Here is a 26,576-nt window from a genome sequence, read left to right as displayed (position 1 = left end):
ACTGAAGTCAGGTGCTCTAATTGGAGTCAGGTGCTCTAATTGGCCACAGCTGTTCTAGTTAATCTAAAGCAAACCTTCCTCCCTTGGCAGGGAATAAGGCCCCCTGCTAACACTCTCATGCTGCCCTCTGGCCATGCTGTATCACAGTGGTTATGCAGTATCCAATAACTGAAACCAACTTGGCATTCAGTGGCCGTGTAACATGAGTATCACTTACACACCAAGGTCACGGAAAGAGATGGTGTAGCAGGAAAAATCATTACCAGGAGGGTGTTGGACTAAACAACTCCCCCAAAAACTTTAACATGCCAGCACCATCTTTGGGGGTGTGTGTGTCAAATTTAGCTATTATGTAAGCCAATCCAGTTCCCATTAACGTCAGTGGGAGTTGTAGATGTTTATACCAGGTCTGACTCGGGGCCCCACAAAATACCAGTGAATTCTAAATTGCATTTGTCTTCCCTGCCTACTGATCAACTTACACCCAAAGTGTACCTTTTTATATCACCATTTAAATCAAAGCTGAATTTGAATCATATTTTCCTTTTTCCTTTTCAAACTACAGTAAGCAGAACAGAAAGTCTTGTATAATTGTGCAGCTAATGTGTGCAATTACTGGGACTGCATGCACAAATCAAGTATTTGCATGCAGAAGGTCAGTTAGGTGTCTAAATGTCCGTTTGCATATGGGAACCATGAAGACCTATTTATGCTGCTTTCACACAGTGACAGGAGAGAGAAAGAGACATCTTGAAAATAGCAAAATGTGATAGAGGTCTCTAGTCTATTTTTTGGTTTTACAGGGTTAGGGGTAGCGTAGAGGTGGACAAACTATGGCCCACGAGCCAAATCCACCCTGTGGGACCGTCCTGCCCGGCCCTCGAGCTCCCGGCCAGGGAGGCTAGTCCCTGGCCCCTCCCCTGCAGCCTCAGTGCACCGCGCTGCAAGCACTCTGGCCCACCGCTCCTGCTGAGCAGCGCCTGGCTGGCTCCGGTGGGGCTGCGAGCTCCTGCTGTGCTGAGCAGCATGTTAAGGGGGGGACAGTGGGGGGGTTGGATAAGGGGCAGAGGGTACTAGAGGGCAGTCAGGGGACAGGGAGCAGGAGGCGGTTGGATGGAGTGGAGGTTCTGGTAGGGAGGGATGGTCAGGGGACAGGGAGTAGGGGGCAGTTGGATAGGCGTGGGAATCCCAGGGGGGCTGTCAGGGAGTGGGCGTGTGGATAGGGGTCAGGCTAGTCAGGGGACAGGGAGCAGGGGTGGTTGGATGGGTTGGGGGTTCTGAGGGGGGCAGTCAGGGGGCAGGAAGCAGGAGGGGGAGGATAGAGGGCAGGGGTCAGGCTGTTTGGGCGGGCACAGCCTTCCCTACCCGGCCCTCCATACAGTTTCACAACCCCAATGTGGCCCTTGGACCAAAAAGTTTGCCCACCACTGGTGTAGCACCTGAAACTGCCTTACTCATTTTTTTTAATTATTATTATTATTTATTTTTTAAAAGCAACTAGATTTCTGGGTCGTGGTGATTGTTCTTTTAACCTATCCAGAAACATAGTGACTGCTTTAAATCCTCTGCTTGGATGAACTAGTAAACCCCACCATTTTCTATCAAAATTTTATTTTTATATTCTACTATATTGCAGTTAAAATAGGTACTAATCCTTATTTATGATCAGAAGGGACTTTTGGACATTGTAGGTATGTGCTACTTGCTTTCTCATCTGAGTAGCTATTGCAGATTTGGGCCATAAATTAGTGAGGGAAAACACCTTCTCCTAAGTATCATGAATTGTTAATTTAACCCTCTTAACATTTGCTTACCCACAATAGTGGGCTGCAGATGGTTAAAATACTTATATTGATTTTCACAACCTTATTCTTAATCCAGATCTTCTACTGCATTTTTCTCTCTTCCATTGGCAGTCACTGATCTTCTGTAGTTTTACATTATGCTCTTCTCCTCTTTCCCAGTTTTGTGATTCTTACTGCTTCAGCAGGCAATGACTTTACACATTGCTGTTGGTTTTCTTATTCTGGATGTTGTTGTCCTTCGGGGCTAACATGCAGACATGAATGTTTTCATGGCAAATCTGACAGAAGAAGCCACTTGTTCTCATTGCTGACCTTTTCCCAGAATAAACTGAAGAAGCTAAGGTATAGCCAGTTGTGTTAAAAGTTTAAACCAGACTTTGTTGTCATGAAGTATGGAGTTCTGATGATCTATATGAAATGAGTTTGTGTTTCTCAACCCAATTCCTAGTGCACGTGTCCTCATCCTCATCTTAACACTAACTTGCACAGGTGTCTTAGACTTAGTGCCATGGACAATAATTTTAAAAAGCATAGAAATTAATCTAACTTTCATCCCAGAAGTGGGGTCTCTAGTTCAGGGTTAGGGCATATTGGCTGGGTGCCTTTGGAGAAGGTTGTACTGTCTTTCGATACCCTGGTGATAGGTGTTGTTTAGGCCATGTCTGTATCAGCAAGCTTACAGTGGCACAGCTGTAGCAATACATCTGTGTCACTGTAAGATCACTCGTGTAGCTGTGTTATCCCAATGGGAAAGAGCTCTCTTGTCAACATAATAAAACCAACTCAGTGAGCTGCTGTAGCTATGTCAACCGGAGAGCATCTTCTGCCGACGTAGCACTGCACACACAAGCACTTATGCTGGCGAAATTTGTCGCTCAGGATTTCCCCTCCACCCCTCACTCCTGAGCAACAAAAGTTTTTTGCCGACATAAGTGCTAGTGTAGACGTAGCCTTAGATATTACCTGTACTCTGAACATCTTTGTTAATAGTACACCTTTACCCTGATATAACTCAAATTTGGATATAACACAGTAAAGCAGTGCTCCAGGGGGGCAGGACTGCACGCTCCTGTGGATCAAAGCAAGTTCGATATAACGTGGTTTCACCTATAATGCGGTAAGACAGTGTTATATTGGGGTAGAGGTGTAGTTGTTACTCTGTTAACATGGCACATTTTGTCAGCACTACATTCACTAAATCAAATTTTAAAGAGAAGATGAGACAAGATCAACAGCTTTAAAAAAAACATAAGGAAATACGCCTTAACACAATTGCCAGTGCATGTTGTGAAGGTCTAAAGTAAACTGGGTTAAAAAAAATTAGATAAATTCATGTAGGATAAAGCCATCAATAGCTATTAGCCAAGGTGGTCACCAACGCAACCCCATGCTTTAGGTGTCCCTAAACTGGCTCTGATTGCCAAAAACTGGGAGTTGGACGACAGGAGAAGGATCACATGATAATTCCCCGGTTGTATTCATTCCATCTGAAGCATCTGGCACCAGCCACTGTTGGAAGACAGGATGCTGTGCTAGATGACCATTGTTCTCACCACAAATGACCATCTACGTGAGTTTGTCTCTTTGAGTTCTTCTCCATTTCAGTCTGTCTTGAAGCAGTTCCTTAGGAACTCTAACTAATCATATCCTTTTCTATGATATCCATCCATCTAGTTTTGGGTCTTCCAGCTTGTCTCTTAAGCTCCACTTCTTGCAAGTTTAACACCTTATTTGCACGTGCCCAAACAACCTAAGCCTGGATTCCCTCCGCTTTTCTGTAATTGATACCACCTTCACACTTCCGCTCATTCGTTTTGAATAGCCTTGTAACTCCAAGCATTCATCTTAACATTTCCATTTCCTGTCTCTTCCTCATTCGGATCCATACAAAAGTAGAGGCCTAATTATTGTTTTGTAGATCTTATTTTTCAGTTTGTTAGGCATTCTCCTATCAGAGATCACTCCACTCACTTCTCTCCATTTAGTCCATGCCTTTCCTGTTCAGCTTATAAATTTGCCATTGAGTTCACCAGTATCCTGGACTATCAAACCCAGGTACTTGATTTTTCTGTACTGTTGCTCCTCCCCCATCCTCCAGACTTAATCTCATTGTCTTCCTGTGAAGTATCATCAACTCTACAGACCACATACTCTGTTTTATTTCTGCTAACTTTCATGCCATTTCTTTCAAGAATGCACTTATATCCTTCCAAATGTTTTCCCACTTCCTCTTTGCTCTCCCCCATGAGCACTATGTCCTCTGCAAAAAGCATGCCACCCAGGGGGCCACTCTGGTTGATTTCTGTAAGTTCATTGAGCACCAGTGTGAACAAAAAGGGGCTTAGTGCTGAGCCTTGGTGTACTCTGCCTCTTATCAGAAATTGTTAAGTTTTGTATGTGGCCTTTTGACTGTGGTAACGGCATCCTTATACATGGCCTGGACAAACCTGACATAGTCTAAAGGAGCCTGTTTCAATCTCATGAAACCAAATGATGTCTCTCAGAACAGGGTCATGAGCTTTCTCCAGATCAATGAATACTTTGTTCAGGGTTTTTCTTTTCGCTGTATTTTTCCACGAGCAATCTTAATGCAGAGATAGCATCCACTGTTAACTTGCCTGGCATGAATCCAAATGGATCATCACTAACCTTTACATCTCTTTGTGGTCTCTTAATCAAACACTTTTTCTCAGATCTCCATCATGTGGCTCATGAGTTTAATGCAGCAGTAGTTACCGCAGTGTTGTGTGTCTCTTAAAGCACATTAGTACCAATATTTTTCTCCTTGATGAAATTAAACAGTTCTGTGTATATGTTCATGCCTAGCTGCCCCAGGCGCTTCCATACATCTGCTGGTATGTCATTGCAGCTGAGAGCTTTTTTATTTTTCATGTTGCTCAGTGCTTTTGCAACAACTACTTCTAGGACTGGTGCCACCAGACCCGGGTTTGGTTTTATCCTACAGCATAGCTGTCTTGGATTCTCTTTTTTCATAAGCCTTTCAAAGTAATTCCTCCACTCTTCTCATTGATTACCATATTTCCCCTTTTAATGATTTTGTTCTTATCAATGTCTTTTGTACTCTTATCATGGCCCTGAAAACTTTATCAGTGATGATTTTATATTTTCTTCCAGGTGATTGATAAAAATGTTAAATATCATGAGGCCTAAGAACTGATTCCGGCCAGGCCCAACTAGAAACACACCCACTCATAAGAACGGCCATATCATGTCAAACCAAAAGTCCATCTAGCTCAGTATCCTGTTTTCCAACAGTGGCCAGTGCCAGGTGCCCCTCCTCACCTCTCCCCGCCTCCCCCGAAGGAATGAACAGAATAGGTAAACATCAAGTGATCCACTCCCTGTCACTCATTCCCAGCTTCTGGCAAACAGAGGCTAGGGTCACTGTCCCTCAATGATGAGTCCCCATTTACAATTGCATTTTGATACCTATCAGTTAGCCAGTTTTAATCCATTTAAAATATGTGCCATGTTGATTTTTGCATTATTCTAGTTTTTTAATCAAAACATTGTGTGGTACCAAGTCAAATGTCTTATAAATGTTTAACTATGTTACATAAATACTATTATCTTTATCAACCAAAGTCATAATCTCATCAAAAGACATCAAAATAGTTTGACAAGATCTACGTTCTATAAACCCATGCTGATTGGCACTGATTATATTACCTGCTTTTAGTTTTTTATTAATCGAGTCCTGTATCAGTGCTCCATTATTTTGCCTGGGATTGATGTTGGGCTGGCAGATCTAATTACCTGGGTCATCTTGTTTACCCCTTTAAATATTGGCACAACATTAGCTTTCTTCCAGACCTCTGGAACTTCCCCAGTACTCCAGGACTTACTGAAAATCAACATTAGTGGTCCAGAGAGCTCCTGGGACATCTCTTTTAATATTCTTGGATATAAGATATTTTGATCTGTTGAGTTTAAAACTGTTATTCAGTAAATAGCAGTGGTGAAACTGGTAAGAATGATAGTTTGACATATTTCTTTCTGGGAGCAACCGTATTTCAGTATTTCCAAAACAAAATTTTCAGAGGATCTTCGATTTGTGAGAAATTTTGGTAATGCTTTCATTCCAATTCAGAACTAAAGCAAATTGCAGAAGTTTCTTGCAGATCAATCCTCCTGAGTTTGTCAGCTCTAGCTCCTAATATATAAGAAACTCTTTCTAAGGCCAGGTCTACACTGCTACTTTAAATCGGTTTAATGGCCGATATACTGATTTAACGCTGTACCCGTTCACACGACGTCGTCATTAATATCGAGTTAAACGGCTCCTTAAATCGATTTCGGAACTCCTCCCAGACGAGAGGAGTAGCGCTAAATTCGAAAGTGATAACTCGGATTAGGGTTCGTGTGGACGGAAATCGACATTATTGGCCTCCTAGAGGTATCCCACAGTGCACCACTGACCGCTCTGGTCCGCAATCCGAACTCGGATGCGGAGTGCCGGTAAACAGGAAAAGCCCCGAGACCTTTAGAATGACATTTCCTGCTTTCACGTGTCCAGCTCTGATCAGCACGGGTGGCGATGCAGTTCAAATGCAAAAGTAGCTCCTGCATTGAACCTTACGGGAGATACTAGATCTGATCGCTGTATGGTGAGACAAATCTGTTTTATCAGAGCTCCGTTAAAGAACAGGAAATGCCAAAGCGTTTGAAAAATAAACTCCAGGATACACAGCGGTGCGTGACAACCGTAACGGGAAGCCAGAGACTCAAACGGATGCTCATGGAGGGAGGGAGGGGGTAATGAGGACTACAGCTACCAGTCTCCACAGCAGTCTCTGAAAACTATTTGCATTCTTGGCTGAGCGCCCAATGTCTGTAGCTTAATACACGGTGTCTTGCGTGGTTCACGGAACAGCTCGTCAGTCTCTTCCCCCCCCCAGCACGTGAAAGAGAAGTAAAATAAATAATTCCTTGAGTACTGTAAATGTCACCCTCTGTGTACTGAATGCTGCTGGCAGAGAGTACGCGAGGTGTTGACAACGGTCAGGATACTGTTTGTGATCTCAGGGTCCATGATTGCTGTGCTATGGCGTTTGCTCAATGCACTCCGGGAAAAAGGCGCCAAAGGGTTGTCTGCTGCCTTCACAAAGGGAGGGGTGAGGCTGTACCCAGCACCACCCGGGGCAATGTTTTCTGCCCCATCAGGCACTGTGCTCTCAACACGGAAGTGGGAACTATGGGATAGCTGAGGAACAGCTACCCACAGTGCACCGCTCCTGAAATCGATGGTAGCTTTGGACCATGGACGCAAACAATCGATTTCGTGATCCCACTGTGGACGCGCTAAACCGATTTTATTAGATCTGTTTTGTAATATCGGTTTAAGCTAATTCGAAATAATCGTGCAGTGTAGACGTACCCTAATAGTCCTTAGTTCTGCTGCCTATAGAGTTCTCCTTGTCCTTTTGTTTCCCTTACCAGTTTTTTTTTACAATTCTTAGCTTCTAATTTATATTTGTTGCTATCATCTTCCCCTTTTCTCCATTTGCTGTAGATTGCTTTATTCATACCACTTGATTTTCCCTCTAAGCCAAGTTAGTTTTTTGACCAGTGTAGCTTTCATTCTCAGTTGTGGCTTTTTTGGACATCTACTAAAATGTTTTTAAACCAGTGGTCTCCAACTGGTAAATCATGATCAACTGGTTGATCCTGGAGCCTCTAACAGTTGATCGCGATCTTCAACTGCTAAAAGTCCAGTGGCGCAGCAGGGCTAAGGCAGGCTCCTTGCCTGCCCCGGCTCTGCATAGCTCCTGGAAGTGGCCAGCACATCCCTGCAACCCCTGGGCGGAGGCAGCAGGGGTTCGTCACTTGCTGCTCTTACCTGCAGGCACTGCCCCCGCAGCCCCCATGGAACAGGGAACTGCGGCCAGTGGGAGCTGCAGGGGCGGTGCCTACAGGGAGAGGCAGCACGCGAAACCACATGGCCCCCCCCCAGGGGTCGCAAGAACTTGCTGGGTGCTTCTGGGAGCAGTGTGAGGCCAGGACAGGCAGGGAGCCTGCCTTAGTCCCACTGCGCCGCCGACTGGGAGCCACCTGAGGTAAGCGCTGCCTGGCAGGAGCCCGCACCCCAACCTTCCTCCAGCCCTGAGCTCCCTCCTGCACCCAAACTCCCTCCCAGAGCTTGCACCCCTCACCTCCTCCCGCACCCCAACCCCCTGCCCCAGCCTGGTGAAAGTGAGTGAGGGTGGGGGAGAGCGAGCAACGGAGGGAGGGGGGATGGAGTGAGCAGGGTGGGGCCTCAGGGAAGAGATGGGGTAGATCCTGGGTTGCACTTAAATTCACAAAGTGATCTTGTGAGTAAAAATGTTGGAGACGACTGTCTTAAACTGTTCTCAATTATTATTCACAGTTTTGTGTTTAAAGTCTTTCTCCCAGCTGATTTGACTTATTGTGTTCAGCTATATGAAACTGGTTCCTTTAAAGTATTGGCTCCTTTATTCTGTCTGCATGTAACAACAAATGTAATCAAGTCATGGTCACTTGTGCTTAAGCAACCACTGATTTTTAGTTCTAAAATGAATTCTTCTTTATCTGTATAGGTCAAGTCTAATATAGAAATGTAAGGCTGGAAGGGATCTTGAGAGGTCATCTAGTCCAGCTCCCTGTGCCGAGGCAGGACCAGTTATACCTAGACCCTCCCTGACAGGTGTTTGTCTAACCTGCTCTTAAAACCTAGACTATTCTAATACGTAACTTCCCTCATAGTTGGAAAGGTTTTCCTAATATCTAACCTAAATATCCCTTGCTGCAGATTAAGCCCATTATTTCTTGTGCTACCTTCAGTGGACATGGAGAATAATTGATCACAGTTCTCTTTATAACAGCTCTTAACTATTTGAAAACTGTTATTAGGGCTCCTCAGTCATCTTTTCTCAAGACTAAACATGCCCAGTTTTTTAACCTTTTTTCACAGGTCAAATTTTCTAAATCTAAATTTTTGTTTCTCTCCTCCGGACTCTCTCCAATTTGTCCGTCTTTCTTAGTGTGGTACTCAAAACTGGACACAATACTCCGGCTGAAACACCTCAGCCTTCTTGATGTCATCCATTATTAGTGCTCCTTCCCCACTAAGTAGTGGACCTCCCATTTCCTTCATATTTCTCTTGCTCTGGATATATATATATAGAACCTCTTCTTGTTGCCTTTTGTGCCTCAGACTTCATGATTTTGTCGCTACATGCCTGAGCTATTCTTTGTGTTCATACTGAGCAACTTGTTCATGTTTCCACTTTTTGTAGGATTCCTTTTTGATTTTCCAGTAAAGAAAGAGCTCCTGATGGAGCCATTATTGGTGTCTTCTTCCTCCTATCTTTCCTTTGCATCAGGATAGTTTGCTATTGTGCTTTTAATATTGTCTTGTTGAGAAACTGCCAGCTCAGATAGACAGTTGAAATTTTCCAGTTTCAAAAATAGACATTTGCAACACTAGCATTATTTCTAAGAAGCAGTTTTCAGTCTTTTAGGAACTCTGCTGCAAGAAGGCTTTCTCTCCCTAAGCTCCCAAATGATCTTCAAAGCTGATATCTTCAGACATTTATTTATGTAGCCTGACTGCACACACAAAGTGCCAGCACACTGAGCTTATATTGTCTGCATTAGATAAAAAATTGTCAGTGAATCTTGCCATTTAGGCATGAAGGCTACTAACCAAATCCAGGTAGCCATAAAACCACAGAGGACAATGCTTCCTTTCACATCAGAGTAACTTTGAAGCATTTATAGTAGTAGTAATAATTATTATAACTTTAATTTATATTCTGCCTTTCATCCTGGAATTTCCCCCAAATGTTCAAATTATTAGTGTCGAGCTGTCCTGCAGTGGCTCAAAAGCGTGAGTACCAACCTCAGGGCCGACTGTTAAGAAGCAGGGCACAAACCCCAAATTGATGGTGAGTTCTGTACTTAGATTTCACCAACCATGTATCAAGTGTAAACCCTTCAGGCACTATAACAGCCTAGCCATGGAGTCAGACAATCATCTTGGGTACTCTGATCGATCTTGTCACCTAGGCAAGCTTACCTTTGTGCTAGATGGTCCCTTACACCCTAATCACAATATTCAGGTTTCTCCCAGTCCTAAAGGACCAGTCATTTACCCCAGGTCAGTTATACCTTAGATCTCATACCAAAGCCAATATTATAATAAACTATCTAATAATTTTTTAATTATGAAAAAGAAATAAGTAGGGCTGTCAGGCAGTTACAAAAAATTAATCATGATTAATCGTGCGATTAAAAACATTAATAGAATATCATTATTTAAATATTTTTGGATGTTTTCTACATTTTCAAATATGTTGCTTTCAGTTACAACACAGAATACAAAGTGTGCAGTGCTCACTTTATATTTTTTATTACAAATATTTGTGCTGTAAAAAACAAAAGAAATAGTATATTCAATTAATCTTATACAAGTACTATAGTGCAATCTCTTTATAATGAAAGTTGAACTTAAAAATGTAGCATTATGTACAGACTCATAGACTCATAGGTCAGAAGGGACCAATATGATCATCTAGTCTGACCTCCTGCACAAGGCAGGCCACAGAACCCTACCCATACACATTTATAACAACCCCTAACCCATGACTGAGTTAGTGAAGTCCTCAAAATTGTGGTTTGAAGACCTCAAGCTGCAGAGAATCCACCAGCAAGCGACCCATGCCCCACGCTGCAGAGGAAGGCGAAAAACCTCCAGGGCCTCTGCCAATCCGCCCTGGAGGAAAATTCCTTCCCGACCCCAAATATGGCGATCAGCTAAACCCTGAGCATGTGGGCAAGACTCACCAGCCAGCACCCAAGAAAGAATTCTCTGCAGTAACTCAGTTCCCATCCCATCCAACATCCCCTCACAGACCATTGAGCAGACTTATCTGCCGATAATCCAAAATCAATTGCCCAAATTAAACTATCCCATCATAACATCCCCTCCATATACTTATCAAGCTTAGTCTTAAAGCCAGATAAGTCTTTTGCCCCCACTACTTCCCTCGGAAGGCTGTTCCAGAACTTCACTCCCCTAATGGTTAGAAACCTTCGTCTAATTTCAAGTCTAAACTTCCTAATATCCAGTTTGTACCCATTCGTCCTTGTGCCTACATTAGTACTAAACTTAAATAATTCCTCTCCCTCCCTAACGTTAATCCCCCTGATATATTTATATAGAGCAAGCATATCCCCCCGGAGCCTTCTTTTGGCCAGGCTAAACAAGCCAAGCTCTTTGAGTCTCCTTTCATAAGGCAGGTTTTCCATTCCTCGGATCATCCTAGTAGCCCGTCTCTGAACCTGTTCCAGTTTGAATTCATCCTTCTTAAACATGGGACACCAGAACTGCACACAATATTCCAGGTGGGGTCTCACCAGCGCCTTATATAACGGTACTAACACCTCCTTATCCTTGCTGGAAATACCTCGCCTGATGCACCCTAAAACCGCATTTGCTTTTTTAACGGCCATATCGCATTGGCGGCTCATAGACATCCTGCTATCAACCAATACCCCAAGGTCCTTCTCCTCCTCTGTTGCTTCCAACTGATGCGTCCCCAATGTATATCTAAAATTCTTATTATTAATCCCTAAGTGCATGACCTTGCACTTTTCACTATTATATTTCATCCTATTACTATTACTCCAGTTTACAAGGTGGTCCAGATCTTCCTGTATAGTATCCCGGTCCTTCTCCGTGTTAGCAATACCCCCCAGCTTTGTGTCATCCGCAAACTTTATTAGCACATTCCCACTCTTTGTGCCAAGGTCAGTAATAAAAAGGTTAAATAAGATCGGTCCCAAAACCGATCCTTGAGGGACTCCACTAGTAACCTCCTTCCAGCCTGACAGTTCACCCTTCAGTACGACCCGCTGGAGTCTCCCCTTTAACCAGTTCCTTATCCACCTTACAACTTTCACATTCATCCCCATCTTTTCCAATTTAACTAACAGTTCCCCATGCGGAACCGTGTCAAACGCCTTACTGAAATCGAGGTAAATTAGATCTACCGCATTTCCTTTGTCTAAGTAATCCGTCACCTTCTCAAAGAAGGAGATCAGGTTGGTTTGGCACAATCTACCTTTAGTAAATCCATGTTGCAATTCGTCCCAATTACCATTGACCATATGTACAGAAAATAACTGCATTCAGAAATAAAACAATGTAAAACTGTAGAACCTACAAGTCCACTCAGTCCTACTTCAGCCTAATCACTCAGACAAGCAAGTTTGATATAATTTGTAGGAGATAATACTTCCCACGTTTGTTTACAATGTTACCTGAAAGTGAGAACAGGTGTTCTCATGGCACTGTTGTAGCTGGCATCACAAGATATTTATGTGCCAGATGCACTAAATATTCATATGTCTCTTCATGCTTCAATCACCTTTCCAGAAGACGTGTCCATGCTGATGATGGGTTCTGCTTGATAACAATCCAAAGCAGTGCAGACTGATGCATGTTCATTTTCATCATCTGAGTCAGACGCCACCAGCAGAAGGCTGATTTTCTTTTTTGCTGTTCGGTTCTGTAGTTTCCGCATCGGAGTGTTGCTCTTTTAAGACTTCTGAAAGCATGCTCCACACCTTGTCCCTCTCAGATTTTGGAAGGCATTTCAGATTCTTAAACCTTGGGTCGAGTGCTGTATCTGTCCTTAGAAATCTCACATTAGTACTTTCATTGTGTTTTGTCAAATCTGCTGTGAAAGTGTTCTTAAAACCACAGGGACAGTTTTACCGCAAAATGTACCGTTCCCTGGCACGGAGCCTCCCAACAACAGGGGACCCCAGGGTCAGGCACTTGGGCCATCTGCTCTGTGGGGGGAGACTGCAGGAGCAGAAGCCATGGGGGGCAGGAAAGCAGGGAGAGAGGCTCACCTGCAGCCTCAGGGGAGCAGGCGGGAGGTACGGGTGGTGGTGAACGTGGGGCCAGAGGATGCAGGAGAAGCACAGTCCAAGTAGCATAAAAGATAGTTCCTCCTTATTAGGGCTTTTTGTTCCTTCCTCCGCTCTGCTTCAAGTTGCAAAGTCAGCTCTTGGGAGGAATTTGCAACCAACAAAATTCTTTTGTCCTCTCATATTCCACAGTGGTTCTTCTGGTGTTGATGGGCCTTCTTTTGTTGGGCAGGTGATACCACCACCTTTTGAAAACTAGTACAGCAGAACCCGGTTGGGACCAAGGGCAGACTGTATAATCAAAAATTTGGATAATCTGGAGAATGGGAATATGTGAGGCGGCAGCGCTGTCTAGCGGCCGCAGGAGAGATCTCCTGCTTCTGGACTTGTGTGCGCTGGTTGTTTGGTTAATACAGAGAGCTGGATAACGGAAAGTTGGCTAAATGGGGTTCTATTGTATTTCACACTCATTAATGCTTCTCTCCTGTCTGATGATTTACAGTTACAGAGCAAACACTTAAATCACCTTGACTGCCCCTCTTAATTTCCTGCCTTTGTATATTCACTGTAATTTTCCCTTCTTGCCCTTTGTGAGCAAAGTAGTCCAAAGAGGACAAAGTGAAAGGGCATTGTTCTCCTCAGCCACAAAACAGCTATGGAGAACGTGGATATCAGAGCTCACACACCTCAGAGGTACTTCTGTATGTAACCCTTCTGCCCCTCTGAGTTGGCAGCAACAAGGGCCGAGTTCAGTATCCAGGGGTTCCGTTTCAATAACACAATGCATAACCGGTTCGAGCCCCCACCCAATGACCTGGGACACTTACATACCACCCCCCCCCAGAATCCTCTAGGAGGCAATGCTTCCCCTCTTGCAAGCACAGAGTCTGAGTGTAGCAAAATCCTTTTAATAAAGGAGGGAAACAATGTGGCATCACATTGGAGAAACACCACAAACAAGACTATAACACAAACCATAAGCAAAAAAACCCACCTCCAAGTACGTTTGGCAATGTCCTTTTCCCCCTTAGGGTCTTAAGTCCAATCACCCCAAAGTCTGACAACCCAAAAGTCTCTGGTCAGTGCCACCCCAGAGTTCAAAAGTTTATCTGCAGAGTTTTACCCCCCCAGCCTGGGTGGAAATGTGGGGGGGGGCCCCCACAGGGTGTTACAGGGCACCTTACGTGGGCCAGGGCCAACTGCTCCGCCTCTCCATGGAGTTCTGCTGCAGCCTTCACCACGACCAGCTCCACTACACCAGCTGTGCGGCTCCTCCAGCCGACCCGTGAGCCACTCCAGCCATCCCCACAAACCACTCCATTCCGCTCACTGTTCCATGGGCTGCTCCAACATGCTGCAAACTTCTCCGCTCTGCCAGCCGCTTAGCAATAGGTCTTCAGGCTCCCCCGCACTAGTTAACACAGCACTCAGTGATCTCAGCTCAGCTTTTTTAGTGATTTCAGCTTGTAGTAGGGAGCACCATTGGCCCAACGTGAATTCAGCTCAGCAGCCTCTAGATGGACTCCTAATGGAATCAAAATTAGCTCTACTCTTTAACAGTGGAGAGAGGAGAATGTGCAATTGGTGTTCCAGGCCCATACCACCAGGTACACACCAGTCCCCAGCCTCTCTCAATTCACTGGGTTTTGGAACCCATGTCCCTTGTCTAGCAAGTACTACTTAACTGAGGTTGAGTCATCTCTGTCATAAAGCAGTCTCATAGTTCCTCATTCACATAATCAGGGTAACGATACTTTATTCTTCCTGCCCCAATAACAAAGAAATTGGGGATCCCAGAGCTGTCAAAGTAACCATCCCAGGCTGCTGTGGGCTATGCTAGGTGAGGTGGGTGTGCCAATGCAAATACCTGAAATTCCTTTCCACACTCCCTGAAATTCTTTCCACACTCCCAATAATTCACCACCAGATGTCAGGGTAGAGCTCATCCTGACTCTGCTTACATCTACACTGAACCAGAGTCGTTCCCTCAGGCTTTTCCCATGGTAAACCCAGCCACAGGGCACCTGAGGTTAAACATTTGCCAGGGTGACAGGCTGATCCTGTCCCAATGGCCCCAGAATGGGCAGTGCTGTCCAGTGAGGATATGTGGCCAGTGCAGCCAGGAAGTAAACTGATTCAGTATATCCTTGGAGCAGCATCTGCCAGTGAGCAGGGGCGGCTCTAGGTATTTTGCTTGCCTGCAGGAGGTCCTCGGTCCCACGGATTCGGTGGCATGCCTGCAGAAGGTCACCAAAGCCGTGGGACCAGCGGACCCTCCACAGGCACGTCGCCAAAGGCAGCCTGCCTGCCGCCCTCGTGGCGACTGGCAGAGCACCCCCCCCATGGCTTGCCACACCAAGCACGCACTTGGTGTTTTGGTGCCTGGAGCTGCCCCTGCCAGTGAGACTCCTCTGCCGCCACTAGTTGAAAGTAAAGTTACCCACGCCCAACCGAAACCCTGAGTAAGGGCAGGTGCCTGCCTTGCTTCTGTCCTTGAATCTCTCTGGGAACCAGGATACTCATTTAGATGGTCCCTTGGCGTAACCCAGCAAAGCAATTCTTAGCTTCCTATGAATCTTTGTCGGTCAGATCTAGGCTTCATCCAGTCCAAGAGGGCTTCTGTTTTGGTGACAAGAAAGAACAGGTAGCAGAAGCCCTGAGAAACTCTGTCAAAGGGAAGGATTTGTTCTCCTTATTTGTGGTGCAAGGAATCATGTTAAGAGCAATGCATTGCTGGATAGGAAAATCAAGTTCTCTATTCAAACGTTTATACCAGTGCATCACATACAGTGACATCATTCTAAGCTGCGAGGTGCTGGAACAAAGAAATGAGGCGTGAATGTTGGAAATAGGAATGAGAGAATCTCGAGTAAAACAAATCTTCAAAGACACCTTTTCTGAAAAAGTTTGAACTTGGCTGTATTTTTAAAAACCCGTTGCCTGCCAGTTTCCCACAGCTGATGTTTGGTGCCTTACTCCTGGGCAGGTTTAAGTGGGTGTTAGTGCTGTTCAAAGGGAATAATTTTCTTTGAGCTAATTCCAGAGAAGAGCTGACTCCCACTAGACCAAATGCTGAAGCCCTGCCTCATTTGTCCTTATTCAGGCAAAATTCCCATTGGTTTCAATAGGAGTTTCGAGGTGATAAAAACAGAGTAAGGACTTTTGGGATTGATCCATTACATTCAACTTTCTGTTTAGATGAGCTCATGTGGTAAATCTGATCTTGTGTCTCTGGCCTGCTACAACTCTTTTCTTGTGTGTTTGGGGTGGTTTTCCAAGTTTTGCCTTTAAGTCAGAGCTATTGAGGTTGACACCATCCTCTGCTTATCCATGCCACAGGGTACAATGTTGGATGGCTGTGCAAGCAGGGATACTTTAATCCTGACCGGAAGGAACTATTTCTAGGGTGAGATGGCAGACAATTCTCCACACAATTATTGTACTGTTAGCATTATGCCTCATTTATTAAGCTCCAAAATGTGTTTGATTGTCAGAGCAGGAGCCAGCATCAAAACTAGACCCATGTCAAAAACATTCATCGCAAAACCCAGGACTAAGGGAAACGTCAAAAAGTTCACTTAACAAGTGCTGCTCGAACTGAGATTCTAGCATGTCAGCACTGCTTCACAGGAGCATTAGGAGCTTAGTTCATTACCTTTTGCAACGTGCATTCAGAACCTTACATGGAAGACACTCTAAAAACACACCACATTGTTTTTATCTGTAATAAACGGGGTCCTTTCTACAGATGGGCAGAAGCCAAATATCCAGACCAAATAAAATTAAAAAACCCTCAAAACACAGGGGAAGTTCAGCACCAGATCTGAATTCTAACAGCTTGGGCCAGTCACACCTCACTCCCAGCGCTTGGATAGGAATTCTTGGGTCTGAGCTTTCTTTTGTACATTTCTTTCTTTAAGTGGCAGCTTCCACAATGAAAGCCTGAACTGCATAAAATGCCTTCAAGGACAGTTTTCTGCTCAAGTTATTCAACATCATGTAAACTGGACTAAGCTCTCATGGCAGAGGCTGGAGTTTTTTACATGCTGTTCTGACTCACTTAAGAAGGCAGTACGGATCTCTTTAAACTCCCAGGAGAGTAAGCAAACTGCTGGCCAGACCTAGAAATTCATTTGTGATTTATCATGTTTTGAATTTTACACACTGTACATATATACTCAGCAACAGCAGCTCAGTAGCTGACAACTATCAAAAGACCAAATGCTGTTGGTCTTCTAGGCATTCAGTGAAGTGAATCTCAACCTCCGCTCTGGTTTGAAGAGGGGTGGAAAAAGTGGCCTTCCTGATGCGTTCCTCTCCTCCAGTCCACAAGGTTGCTGTTGCTTAGATGGGCCCCAAAACTTCATCTCCAAAACAGTAAAAATCCCCACTACCCCTTCTCCCCAAGAGTGGTTACTAGTGTGATCCCTCACCATCAAAGGCTGCTCCTGCCAGGGGAAAAGGGAATAGAAGTTGTCCCTTCCTTCCTGAGAGAGGGCTCTTCCCAGACAGATATGCTGGGTGGAGGAAAGAGAGGGAAAAAATAGGAAACCATTAAAGCAAGTACTGTCCATCTCTGGACACAAAATTACACTGGGGGAATGAAAATGTCCACACCCATTTCTATTGCTTTTGAATGGACTTTAATCTTGCAGTCTTTGGGTGATCTGAAAGACCTGAGTGGGACTTTTGCCCTCCAGAACAATTTTTGCTCTTAGCCAAAGTCACATGACCTGCAGCAGCTTGGACCCAGGATCAGCTGCAAGGGCCCCTGCTTTTTGTGGGCACTGCAAAGATTAATTCTGTGACTAACTGGAATTCTTTGGAACCTTAAAGCAAGTTCAAAAACAGAGGTTTCTACTGAATTCAAATCTATAACCAAACCCCATAAATCCCACAGAATCCCCACTGATGTTTATTTTTGTAACAATTTCAGTTCTATGCTTGCTACATATACCTCTACCCCGATATAACGCTGTCCTCAGAAGCCAAAAAAAATCTTACTGCATTATAAGTGAAACCACGTTATATCAAACTTGCTTTGATCTGCTGGAGTGCGCAGCCCCGCCCCTCCGGAGCGCTGTTTTACTGCGTTATATCAAAATTCATGTTATATCGGGGTAGAGGTGTACCTACGTTACCCTCATCACTATAGTATCCAAGAGCCTCATAATCATCAGTGGCTTCTCTTCACAGCGCCTCTGAGAGGAAGAGAGGCACATAATAGATCAAGTGATTTGCTCATGATCACACAAGGAGTCTGTGGGAAAGGAAGCCAATTCTGAGTCACAATCCAGTGACCACATCCACTAAGTCATCCTTCCTACTCCATTCTAATGCTGTTTCTACATTTGACCCAAACTAAAAATAGGAAATTACTGTGTTGATAACACATAGCTAGTATGTAGAAGCAATTGGTGGAGTGGGGAAGAGCTCCAGATCTTGGAAGCTGGCCAAGAGGCATAAAACGTATAAGCAGAGCTGTTAAAGCTGTATGGTGAGCAAACAGAATTTCCAGACACTGGTGCCAGTCTATCCCGGTCCCAATACATAAGACAGGAAGCATCCATGAATATGGAAACCATCCAAGGGACAAAGCTATTGTTGCATCTGATGATGATTCTGGAATGTATCACGGTTAGGAGAATGGTGAAATCCCTCCTTGAATAAGAACAGCTCAGCTTTAGGAAAGGAGGAGGAACCATAGCTTCTGGGCTTTTAGAAACCTACAAAAGGCATACGATAGAGTGGACAGAAGGATGCTTCATACCAGTACTTATGAAATATGTAGATTTAATAACTACAGTGACTGCCTTCATTGAATCACTCTTTTTAGGTGATCTAACATGTTTTGGGAATGACAAGTCCCTTTGAAGCGAAAGTCGAATTGCAGCAGGGATCGGCCCTAAGACTTCTGCTGTTTAGCATATTGATGGACAATGTCAGCAGATTCCAAAAGGCAACACTATCTATCGAACATTCAAAAGGTTTTCTATGCAACTGTAAGGGCTAGAAATGTTGTTAAAATAAATAAGAAAACAGACCTTGAAGCAGAATTCTGTGGCAAATTCTGTGGCCAGGGAATTGTAGGAAACACAGGGCTATGCTTTTAAAGAGTATTTTACTGCTGGTAAAGCCAGTCATTATGTCCATAATAAACATTTGCAGACTCCAAAGAGCTAACAAGATTAATTAGGAGATATTTGTAAAGCACTCTGAACATTAAAGTGCTAAGCTTTAAGACTAAAGTAGCCCCAACCTGGAGCTGTTCAGTTAGAGGTTGACTCTTTATATTTGAGATATTCAGGAAAGATTCCTCTAGCACTTGTAATCTGCTAGGTTGATCCAGTTTCCTGGGTGCTTCCCTGTGCACCTGGATATTCCATTGTTTTTACTGTGACCCTACAGATTTGCATTTGATATTTCTACAAATACAAATAAACCACAAAGCAGGTAACAGAAGGTGAGCTACAGGCCCCCCATGTAGGAGAGCTGGTCAGAATGCTACAAAGAGGATTTTACTTAGGATATACTTAAAACAACTTAGGAACCATCCAGTTGAAGGAACACCAATTATATATGTTGTTCCAATTCTTTAGAACTCCCCTACATGATCTTTATTTTTCCTTTTCTCACAACACTAATTTCTCCTAAATTCCCTATGGTCATAACTCCAGTGACTTTAGAAAAGTAACTTCTGATTTACACTGGTATGCGAGAGATCAGAATCAGGCTCTAAATCCCTAGGAAAGTCTGAATTCTTACAGCAGCTTGACGTTAGAATCAGGCTGTCAATCAGGAATAACACCACTGAAGTCCATGGGCTCAATCCTCAGAAGCACCCAGTAAGTATGTGCAAGGGCTGATGGTATGGTGCTCATTGGCACATCCCCAGAATACAGGACATCCTTCACCCTGCCTGTATGACCCCACCCCTGCCTGAACTGGCATGTCTGCACGACCCAGCCACTCCAGTGTTGGCACACCCTTGTCAGCCCATCCCTACCTGCATCACTCCACACAGAGGCACTGCTCCCATCAGTGTCCTCTTGTGTCCATGTCCACCTCCTCTTTCTCACTGGATGAACCCACATCTGGTGCTTGCTCCCTCCTGGACAGGGACAGTGCTCTGCACAGCTAGGACTGTCTGGCTTTAAACCAGATGAATGGCCTCCCTGGGTGGCTTGTGAGGCTACAAAGGAGCTGTTTGTGACTCCCCAGTCCTGGGGTTGGATCTGTGCTGTCCCTGGAGTAGTTTAGAGCAGCCAGAAGATTACCCCCACAATTCCTCTAAACTGGTGGCTGGGAGGAGCATGAACCCACTTCAGAGCAGGCTTCAGCTGAATGGTTTCCAGCCCTTCTGACCAATTGGAATGAGACCAAAGAGCTGACCTGATGATATAAAAAGATTAAAGTTAATGTTTAAAATCAAATTTACACAAGTTAAGAGGGAAGGTACTGTACATCTGGGGTTGGGCTTGGGTTATGGGGGATTGCAAGTATCAGTTACAGGGTTCACGAGGTACATACAGATCACATAACCAGCATAGATCCAAATTGGGGTGTGGGAGTTTTTAATGCATCAGTGGATAAGTGGGCTTGGGTATGCCTCACATGGAATGTATTGAGAGTCCAAGTCAGTATTGGTTTGGGGAATAAGTTTATAGGTGGGGTGTATCCCTTGGTTCATCAGGAAAGAAAGTGGGTTATTTCTCTGGTCGGTGGTCTCAGTTACTCAACCTGGTACTGGTGGTGTCCCATGATGTGTTCCGTGTAGATCTCTCTGGACCACCTGATGGTGTCGGACACCAGCTATCTCATGAGCTGGGCACAGCGTCGACCAAGTGAGGTCAAAAACAGACCCTGAATGACAGCACAAAGACAGGTTTTTAAAGTGCTTTCTGTGTGTTATGGATTTTATATTTAGCTTATTTTACATTACAGAGACAAGAAAAAATTGTATTTACCTTTTCAATTGATTTAACCTGTAAGGGACAGATCTTGAACTAAGTTAGTGGTGCAAATCCAGAGTAACTCCATTGGCTGCAGTGAAGATGCTGTAGATTTACACTAGTGTAAACTAGATGGGAATCTGGCCCTATAGTTGCCTATTGACATCTGATGCTAAATCATGCTCGTTATCCAGACATGCAGATTTTAAGGTTTGTTAATTACATAGTTGTGGTTCCTAACCATTTTTCTTCCTAGTGTATGGAAAGTCCTTTTGACATTTAGCAGTTTGACATTCTGTTAACATCTCCACAATAACCCAGCCAATTTGTTTAAAAAGGCAACATTTTTGGATGAAAATGCAGAAAGTCTAAGTTTGAGTACCTGGCAAGAGAAGCTCCAGACACCAGCGGAGGCGGCCAAGTTTCACTGCTGTGCTTACTGATGGTGATGGGCACATGCCCTTGCTCACTTTTTTTTGCCCATCAGGATTTGCCTCTGGAGAGGTACCACGGACTAATGGATTGAGCTAAGGACTAGGTGCTTGGAGTCACTTGGTTCTAATTCTGGCTCAGCCAGGGCAGGGGTGGGCAAACTTTTTGGCCCGAGGGCCACATCTGGGTATGGAAATTGTATGGTGGGCCATGAATGCTCACAAAATTGGGGCTCGGGTGCAGGAGGGGTTCGGGCTCTGGCTGGGGGTTCGGGCTTTGGGGTGGGGTTGGGGATGAGAGGTTTGGGGTGCAGGAGGGTGCTCCAGGGTGGGATTGAGGGGTTTGGAGGCCAAGAGGGGGATCAGGGGTGGGAACTGGGGTGCAGGGGGAGGCTCAGGGGTGCAGGCTCTGGGTGGTGCTTACCTCAAGTAGCCCCCAGAAGCAGCAACTTGTCTCCTGACTGGCTCCTACATAGAGGCACAGCCAGGTGGCTCTACAGTGTGCTGCCCCATTCACAGGCTAATGGGAGCTGCAGGGGCTGTGCTTGGGATGGGGCAAGCGTGCAGAGTGGAACCCTCTGGCTACCCCTACGCGTAGGAGCCGGTGGGGGGGCCATGCTGCTGCTTCGGGAGTCATGCGGAACAGCCTCCAACCCTGCCCCCCAGCTAGAGCACCAGAGCAGGGCAAACCCTAAAGTGGCTGGTGGGCCGGATCCAACCCACGGGCCATAATTTGCCCACCCCTGATTTAGGGTCACGTTCTGTGAAGTTCTGAGTGCTATCAATTCCCACTGACTTCAATAGAAGTTAATTGGGCTGAGCACCACACGATCAGTTTCTGGTTCCTCATTTGTGTAACAGAGATAATACTCACCCATCACACAGGGTTCTTGTCCAGGCTAATTAATGTTTGGCTCAGCTCTCCAAAATTATAAAGTGCCACATTAGAATTCCTAACCCAAAAGCTTTGTGTTGTCAAAAAGGTGACCCAGTGTTTAAATAATGTAATAAATTTAACTATTGTTTTCAGCAGGCTACCTAGTTAAGCAGTAAAAACTGTATGCTGGCCTGTAGCAATGTGGGACTCATCCCTGCGGCACCTCCTGCTAGTTGTCTCTGGGAATTAGCTCACCCAGCCTCCAGAACACCCTCTGCAGGCCAGTGTCCTGCTTGCCACTTGCTCTCATGTCCCTCCCAGACCCAGTGCCCCATTATCTGGGGTGCTGCCCTCTGGCCATACACTCCTCAGTCTCAGGGTCTCCCCTCCTGAGGGAACCTCCACCACTATCCCCACCTCACCATAAGGCTACTGCCAGTCATTGTCTAGCCCCCACACTCTGGGGCAGACTGCAGTATCAGCCTACTCATCACCAGCAAGGTTGGGTTTGGACCTGCTGCCTTTGCCTACCCCAGGCTGCCCTCTGCAACCCCCAGTACCCACTGGCCTTCTGCTAGGCTGCAGCCTGAGGCTTCCCAGGCTGGAGCTCCCCTGCCTTTCCCCAGCCCTGCTTCACTCAGGTACTCTGCTCAGGTCCCTCCCTCTCAGAAGCTAGAGGGAGTCTACTGAGCCCCTGGTACCCAGACTCTTATATAGGGCCAGCTGAGGCCTGATTGGAGCGTGACCCAGCTGCGGCTGCTTCCCCAATCAGCTTATTAGCTGCTTTCTCTGCCACAGCCCTCTCCCAGGGCTGTTTTAAGCCCTTCATGGCAAGAGTGGGGTAATCATCACGCTTCATGGGCTAAACCTATTCTGTGCCTGAGATATACAAAACTGATAAAATATTCTGTGGCTATTCTAGATTATTGTATTTGGCCTATCACCATAGTATCTGAGCTGGTGTCTGCACTTGATTTTACTCCTGTTGGAGTCAATGGCAGAGTTGTTTGTAAAGGGCCCTTTGTGCCTGTGTGAAAATGTCCAATATATGCATAGTTTCACTTTTGCAAGTCTGATTAGTCCCTCCACAGGGCTGTTATATTTACAATATATTTTCATGTTTTAAAAAGGGTCCCATTGGCCTCTCAGTAGCAGCTGTACACCCCACTGGAGTGGATGGGATTGCATGAATGCCACTGAGGGCAGAATCAGGCCCCAAATATTCTTTTTCGAAAAACAACTTTTAAATGGCTGGTGGCGTTTTTCCATTTTTGACAGCCAAATCAATGACCTCACTGCATCGTCAGTGGTCGTGGGTGACAATGTGGTTAACGTTGCTGTGGTTTTTAAAATTTGTTTTCAAGTATTAAACACTAACAATAATTTCTCGATAGAGGGCTGGAATATTACTTCCATGATGATAATGTGTATTGAATTAGCCATATTGAACCTTGCAATATTTCATTGCTGGCCCTTTCAGTGTGGTGTGCTAACATAGTGGTGACATTTCGGGTGTTACCAGCTCATTCAGCAAAGGTCACTGGAAGTTCATTCTATTAGCAGATACTTAGCTTATCTGTGCACGTCCCAACTGGAAGATGACTGTTTATTCTCATTTGAGAGCCCTGTGAGTTGGATGGCTTTTTACGTGTTGTTCATTATAAATTATACTCAATGTGTTTCCATTTGGCATGGATTTCTTTTTCTTTTTAAAAGCTTATTCCAGTATTTGTTCGCTATCTCTGTTTCACATTCATGGGGCCCTTTTTGTAACCCTTGTGATATTTTGCCTGTAGTTAAAGGCTTGTGTCCAATTTAAGTTTGCAGAACACTTTTACTTATGGCAGAAATGAGGATTTCATTTTGTTTTAGACACTGCAGTTAGATCGTGTTTCTGAGAATGCTACAAGGATCTGGTTAAAAACAGAATTCTCTGGCAACCTGGCTGATGTCTTAATTTGAAGATATCAGCAGGGAAAATAATAGGACACTTTAGCCCAAGAGGTCGATAATATTGTAATCAATCAGTGCTCTCCAAGAAACTCTGCTTTTGAATTATGCTGCACAAACTTCATGGAAACAGCTGTGGTAGAACTATGAACGGTCTCTAAAAGCACAGGCCCCTTTGATTTCATCTAAAGGAGAAATCCTCTTTAGCTGCCAGCAGTGTAAGGCCTATGACACATAATTGAACAGTTCTGATTCTAACTATTGCTCTGCAGTCTTATAGGTCATCTATTCAGTACTCTGACAGAACCATCTATTCTCTTGATGGCACCTTTCATGGGAAGAGCTCCAACATGTTTCCAAAATAGGGGAGTGTCTTCATCTCCATCTTGCAGATAGGACAACTAAACACAGAGACTTGTGCAAGATCAGCTGGTCATTGACAGAAGCAGAGCCCACCGACATCTGTAGTTTGACTCTGGAATTGTGCTGGTGAAACTGAAAGCAGAATCTGACCCCTTCCTGCTCCTACTTTCTATCTTAGCAGTACCTTCAATATATTCTTTAGGAAATGAGTATAAATATTTCCAGTGTGTTGACATAATTATGTTTGTTTATCCCATTGGTGTTGCATCCTGCTTTGGGGATGGTTGTTGGGAAGGATCTTGATGTAGCTGGCAGAAAGAAATAGTCTCTTTGGTCCCTCCTCCCCCTCCATGCAATCCTGATAGATACAGTCTATAATAGGCTTAGGGGAGCATTTTTTTAGGGCTCCCCTAGTTAAAATATTAATGATTCATCACTAGAAGTAGAGGGACAGCAGTCTGATTAGATGCGGAATTCTTGTTTTTATGGTATAGCACCAAAGTAAAAGTGTGCTTTATAACATTCTCACAACTAGACAGTTAAGGTCTTTGACACATACAGACACCGGAGGAATGATCCAACCAGTCAAGCTGCGAATGACTGGACTTTTGAAAGCAAATCTTTCTCGCCACCTTTCTGTGTATGTGACAGCAGTGTGAATATCTTTTTGTCTACCTCTGAAATTAAGAAGCCAACTATATGTCAAGCATAGTAATTAAAGAAATCATCTGCAAACACTTGGAAGGTGGTAAGGTGATAGGGAATAGCCAGCATGGATTTGTAAAGAACAAATCGTGTCAAACCAATCTGATAGCTTTCTTTGATAGGATAACGAGCCTTGTGGATAAGGGAGAACGGTGGATGTGGGTTAACCAGACTTTAGTAAGGCATTTGAATACGTCCGCTGATATTCTTATCGATAAACTAGGCAATACAATTTTAGATGGGTACTATAATGGTGGGTGCATAACTGGCTGGATAACCGTACTCAGAAGTGGTTATTAATGGCTCCAATCTGCTGAAAGGTATAAAAGTGGGGTTCGCAGGGTCTGGTGTTTAGGACCGGCTTCCTTCAATATCTTCATCAAACTTAGATGTTGGCATTAGAAAGTCGCTTATTAAGTTTTGCGGCGAACCACTGAGTCAAACTAGGGGGGGGTGGGGGGGGGGGGAGGGGGGCTGGGGAATGCAGGGGGGTGCTTTTGGAGGACAGGGCAAAATTCCAAATGATGCTGGACAATTGGAGAAATGGTCTGAGGTAACGGATCAAGTTCAAATTAAAGACAAATGCAAAGTGCTCCACTAGGAAAGGAACAATCAGTTTCACACATACAGAATGGAAGAGACTGTCTAGGAAGGAGTAGGAGAAGAGATCTAGGGGTCATAGTGGACACAGCTAATTGAGTCATCATGTGAAACTGTTGCAATAATAAGCAAACGTGATTCTGGGATGCATTAACAGGTGTGTTGTCAAGACACGAAAGTCATCTTCCGCTCTATCTGCGCGAGTTAGGCCTCAACTGGAGTATTGTGTCAGTTCTGGGCACCGCATTTCAAGAAAGATGTGGAGAAATTGGAGAAGGGGTCCAGAGAAGAGCAACAGAGATGATAAAGGTCTTGGAACATGACTATGAAGGAAAGGCTGAAAGAATGGGTTTGTTTAGTTTGGAAAAGAGAAGACTGGAGGGGACATGATAGCAGTTTCAGGTATCTAAAAGGGGTCCATCAGAGGGGGAGAAACTTGTTCACCTAGCCTCTAATGATAGAACAAGAGCAAGTGGGCTTAAACTGCAGCAAGGAGATTTAGGTGGAACATTAGGGAAAAAGTCTTAACTGTCAGGGTGGTTAAACCACGTGGAATAATTGCCTAGGGAGATTGTGGAATCTCCATCTCTGGAGCTATTTAAGAGTAGGTTAGATAAATGTCTATCAGGGATGGTCTAGACAGTATTTGGTCCTGCCATGAGGGCAGGGGACTGGACTCCATGACCTCTCGAGGTCCCTTCCAGTCCTAGAGTCTGAGAGTCTATGTCCACTGGAATGGTTAGTTGAAGACCATCTGTGTAGCCTGTTATTGAAACTAGATTGTAACATACCTTTCAGGAAATTTATTGTCTAGGTGTAAACCATGGTGGGGGGGTTTTCATGTTTTTTTTTTTAATATTTTTTTTTCTGCAAGAGGTCCCTGTACGTTGTGTTAAAGGTGACCTGCAAAAAGAAAAAAATATTGGTTTCTGCTCTTTTATTTTTACTGCTTTATGTTGGATAAAGATCTGAA

The 26,576-nt window shown here is 44.6% G+C and overlaps 1 protein-coding gene across 1 annotated transcript in view; it reads left to right on the top strand.

The window, feature by feature from the left end:
- Positions 1-26,576, top strand: part of NEURL1 (neuralized E3 ubiquitin protein ligase 1) — a 276,518-nt gene that overhangs the window by 79,446 nt on the left and 170,496 nt on the right. The window lies entirely within an intron of this gene.

The sequence above is a fragment of the Chelonoidis abingdonii genome, chromosome 16, assembly GCF_003597395.2.
Source record: "Chelonoidis abingdonii isolate Lonesome George chromosome 16, CheloAbing_2.0, whole genome shotgun sequence".
In the NCBI taxonomy this organism is placed as follows: Eukaryota; Metazoa; Chordata; order Testudines; family Testudinidae; genus Chelonoidis; species Chelonoidis abingdonii.
This window is presented reverse-complemented; position numbering and strand designations above follow the sequence as displayed.